Source organism: Schistocerca cancellata, chromosome 2, assembly GCF_023864275.1.
Source record: "Schistocerca cancellata isolate TAMUIC-IGC-003103 chromosome 2, iqSchCanc2.1, whole genome shotgun sequence".
Taxonomy (NCBI): domain Eukaryota; kingdom Metazoa; phylum Arthropoda; class Insecta; order Orthoptera; family Acrididae; genus Schistocerca; species Schistocerca cancellata.
This window is the reverse complement of record NC_064627.1, coordinates 354,336,259-354,341,709: the sequence shown is the minus strand read 5'-3', so window position 1 is coordinate 354,341,709 and position 5,451 is coordinate 354,336,259.

Sequence of the window (5,451 nt, the reverse complement as noted above, 5' to 3'; positions counted from 1 at the left end):
TGCTATGATCAACGAAGTGTCTCCCCATTTACTCTGTCTACCAGTCAATGTAGGCCATATCAAGGCACCACTCGCACGCCTTCTGGACTGCTTCGTCGATTACAGTTACGTTCAGGACAGTTTGCCGGAGGCCAGACTGCCCACAACGAAAGACATATATCAAAGCTTCCGAGAGCGGTCCATCTTCCCTCCCTCCCTACAGAGGTATGTGCATTGTAGTATGTAGTGGTGAACGGCAAATTCCCGAACCGTCAACGACTACACTCAATTCATCTGGTCGACACGCCAATGTGTCACCACTACGCAGTCGTCGACTGACGAACACTGTTTGGTTTATTGCAAGGCAATTGATTGTTGGCTTCTAACGAGCTGTGAACAGCGCACACGGCGATGAAAGTTGACGACCTACTGGGCCGGACAAAGTATACATTCCCACTGTCAGTACAAATGCCGTAAACTGGACAAAGAGGATGGTGACGTATTATTTGTATCACACTGATTACAAGAACGTCATAGACTTCTGGTACATACTGCAAGATCAGCATGATATCTTGCAGCAACACGTGAAATATAGAACATGTTTTTTCCAATAACTTGGGTTCGTTACTCACGGACCCTCCTGCTAGATGCGGTGTTCTGGGTGTGAGAAGTGAAATGAGGAGATAGCTCATCGTTCACGAACTAACGTTCGAGCCTGATGTATTCAGGGGACTATATAAAGTTTTTAAGTTAGCGAAAAGCTGACCTGGATACACGCCAACAGATCCATTGCAGGGTCTCGTTCTCTTTTCTTTCTTCTTCTAGTGAACTCTTTAGTTCTATAAGCCGTTTTTACATTTGTATGTGTTGGATGGCACAATAAAATTAATAGACACAAAAAACCACTTAAAAAAAATTTAAAAAATAAACCATAAAAATTAAAAAATATCAAAAATACCTTTCATGCCTAGGACCTCATCCTCAGAAAAGAGAGTAAAAGATGGCTGCTGGCACGATAGCTGAGCATGTTCGGTCAGAGTTCTGGATGGTCTCTGCAATAAAAGTTAACTGAATGAAACGATCAACAACGAACCTCAACAGATGTCATGTGACGTCGGCTGTGAGCAAATACAACGAACTATAACGAACAAAATGCAAAAAAAAAAAAAAAAAAATGGTAGGGCAACGAACTGCCGGATCGAAGGTCGTAGCTTCGCATATTGCTGGGTACGAAAATATTTTTTTCCCTCTTCGTGTTTGTAACACATTCTGAGACATCACTAACCACGAAGTTAATCATTTTTATGAAATATTCGTTGTTATTTACAAGTAAGAGCGCGCTTTCTCAGTAACGAGTGTCTCCGATTTCGTGACTTCCATATGTTTAAGAAGTGAAAGATGAAATTACTGTGCGTGAAACAACTGACACTAACATTTTTACTTTTTCTTGTCACAAATAATTCACCAATATTTTCTGAATATGCCGCGATTTCCGTGAGTGTGGTCGGGCGGGAGTCTAAGAGCACAACTTAAATTACTGCGAATGAAACTGGCAGCAATCGTCTTTATAGTCTAGCTTGTCACAAGTATTTATCTGTGATTGAATCCTTAACAACAGTAGACAGAGATGAAAGATTCCTGCCACAATATTTGCAGACTATACCACCACATATGAAACATTTTGATTCATCAGATGCATGTTATAAACTACAACGAACTTCTGTAGCTTCACTCGCCACATGCTCTCGAAAAGGCGTTTTTTAAATTCTGTTTTTATGAACCAAATCGTTGATGTATCAATAGGGAAGTAGTCTGCTTCATCATTTGGATATTTAGGAGCGAGTTACAACCACATTCTATGAATCTCCTTATTCTTTGACACTCTCTTAAATAATTTTCCAGGTTCGTGGCTATGTGTTCCATCTATGCAACTAATTGAAGGCAGTTTGTTTATTGCCATATGCGTTTTGCTTCTTTTATTTGGGAAGCATTTCACGAATAAAAGAAGCGAAACACGTATAGCAACCTTCACGAATAAAAGAAACGAAACGCTTATGGCAATAAACAAACTGCCTTCAGTTAACTGCATAGACAGTACGTACCTCCTGACGTGACCCCACAGGTGCTAGTTGGGATATATACTGGGGAAAACATCAGACAAAGCAAAGCTGGAAGGCCAATGCTTTGAATATGTGGAAGTTGTGGAGGGCACGGGCAGGCACCGATTCTCTAATGAAAATTACTAAATTGATTTTAAAATAGTAAGTGAAAGTTATCATGAACAACAAGATCCTTTGTATAGTTTGTTAACGAAAGTTCCTGAAGTATTACTTTAACAGATCAAAGAACAACTCTCAGAATCAATTTACAATGCTTAAAACTCAAAATCCCTTTTCAAGTAAAGGAAAAAAGTACAAATTGCACAATGTAAGGTTAAATAAAAGATTCTAAAGCCACATACAATAAAATATTGATTATAAAAATTTTTATTAAAACAAATTATATGCAATAAAATAATTACTATTAATGTACACTCAAACTCCATAGCCTGCCTCTACGATCGGCGCCATATCACAAAATATTTTCCTTCCTTTTAAATACTTTATGCCATAAACCTCCCTACATGTGATACATGCTACACCCAACGAATTATGACAAATAATTAAGTATAGATGTTATAATTAATCAGGTATGTGATCCTCTCCTTTCAAAATAGATCAAAGGATATACACAAATTAACTCTTAATCTCAGTGATTACATCCGTTAAAAAATATACAATACATATCGTTTGATTTCGTCTTGGTCATGCGCTGTTGTGCACCGTGCTCTCCTTCAGGATCACATGCGACACGGGAAATATTTTCTACGAGGTACAAAACAGTAACAGGGTGCAACCAACTTACACAAATTGCATACTGCGATTATACGTCGATGTGGATGCGGCTCGCCAATCTTAAAACGGGCGAGGGAGTAGATGCGGTACTACTGAACACTTCAACTATACCGCACCACACCAAACAGCAGTACGGTGGGGTAGACAAGAGACAAATGAACAACTGTTGCAAGGCAACCTCAGCAAGGCAGTAAGAAAATATTTCGGACTTTAAACTTTTGGGAGAGCCACACCTAACCACAGAATGACGTCCCAAGCTAAATTATTAAAATATTATCGGCGATTTCGCCACGACAAGTAGAACCGTACAATACTGCAATTAACACGATTCATAAGCATCCGTGTGAAATGCTCCACAATCAATCTTTTCCTTACTACAAACACTTAACAGTACCTCCGAAGTGCACTCGTGGACACTACCAGAGTGTCACTTATTCGTTATAAATGTATATAACAGAGTTTAACACGCTGGGGCCGGCTTAGGTTTCTTAATAAGACAAGCAATGATTCGATCCTTCAGTTGGATCCACCTTCGATCGAATCTTTTCCTTACTACAAACACTTAACAGTACCTCCGAAGTTCACTCGTGGGCACTACCAGAGTGTCACTTAATCGTTATAAAAGTAGATAACAGAGTTTAACACGCTGGGGCCAGCTTAGGTTTCTTAATAAGACAAGCAATGATTCGGTCCTTCAGTTGGATCCAGCTTCGATCCAAAACAGTCATTTACTTTAAAGCAGCTAAATAGATGTCAATGCCGATATCAACGCTCTCCTACCAAGCAGCGCTCTAACTGGAGACTGCAGTACCGAAGCAAAGCTTACACCACTCACAAGTCTGATATAGCATCACGAACGTGCACCATTTTAGGATTCTTATGTTCACGTCATAACCAAACTTGCCGTGATTCTTCGTCGGAATCCAAGGGCTTAACCAAGAAACCACTTTTCAGCCCTTAAATGACCACACGATGGTCGCCATCGGGACAACACCGGCCCTCCACACTAGTGTCTTCGGGTCCACGGCGTTCCGTCGCCAGCCGACTGCTTCTGTGGGGCCCACCGACCATGCGGCCTTGCCCTCCGACACCGATGTCGCTCCTCACGCATCGTCCAGAGCTAACTCCCAGGAAGCCACTTCTTCCTCCTTCTGTCCGCCTCACGGCGTGCGGGTAGCCAACTGCCAAAGACATGCGACGACCAGAGACTCCAATCCAATCTCGATACTGACATCGCAGCGAGTACTGAGAAGGCGAGTGGTTTCAAAAAACAAAAATAAAAGTTAAATAGCGAGCAGTACCAGCTCACCTTTATGAATTTTGAAGCAACTAAGGAACGACGGAAAACAGAAAAAATGACGAATTTTTTGAGCGTAACTATAGAAGTAGTTGTACAGTGAGGTACTACAATCCATTCCTAGCTCATATTCCGAAATGTAAAATCCAAAAGAAGACCGATGTTAATTGGAATAAAATGACAATGTGACATTTATGACAGTTTCGAGAACACAGTCAATATTCTATCGTTATCATGCGTTCATGGAAGCACATGATCAGCGAAATTTGAACAGTATTCCGTACTCTAACCACTTCCCTATTGTGAAGAATAGCGTGGCTGTGTCATCTGCTAAGCACTTTGAGTTCGTGCTGCTGTGGAGCTGCAGTGCGCATGCGCGGGTCTGAGGCAGATTGCATTTGATTGGTTGGCACGAGGAGAACTGACAACAGCGTTTCGTTTCGTTAGGACCGTTCTGTATCGCGTCCTAAATGCTTACAGAATAACGTCGGGGCTCTCAGAACACAAGTCTGGTCTGTTAGGTGCGCTCGCGTACCGAACCGATTGGCAAAATGGTGGAAAGATACAGAATAGGACCTCTAGCACGCATGTACACTTGTCGCCGTTGATTCTGCATAACGTCCGGATGTAGCTGATATCAGTAGTTCCTTTTATTTAGATATTTATGTTGCAAATGTTACTAAAATGTAAGTAATGTTTCGTCTATCATTAGTTGCAGTGGCAAATAATATTAAAACAGAATTTCCTTCATATTTTTAATTTATATTACAATGATGGGAAACAAATTGTAGTCGAAATTACCCTGGATTCTGTGACACTTATGAAACACAATGAGTTAAATATCATGTTCTAAATTGCTGTTGTTTGTTTGGGTCTGGGTTGTGACTGAAAGAAGTTTAAAAAATCACAACGGATAGTATTGAGGTAAAGAATGATAAGGCTTTACCCCTTCACAGGAATCTAGTGGAAGTGACCCAAGTCATGGGTGTTTCAATGGCAGGAAATTATTCAAAATCATTACTTTCTTGAGAATGCATTCATTGCCTTCTGTGATAGTAGTTTCTTCAATTACAACAGATATCACATATTTATCCCAGAAAAACACCTGTACTGACTAGTGGAAATGCTCTTCTCCGTTGGCGTTGCCAACAGGTCGGAAACATGATGTTTCTTGTTTTAATAATATAAATATTTCTGATATCACACGTGGTTGTCAGAGTGACTACGATTTGCCACTGTATATCGTTATCTAGGCACACCAGAGATTATAGTCCTTGGAAA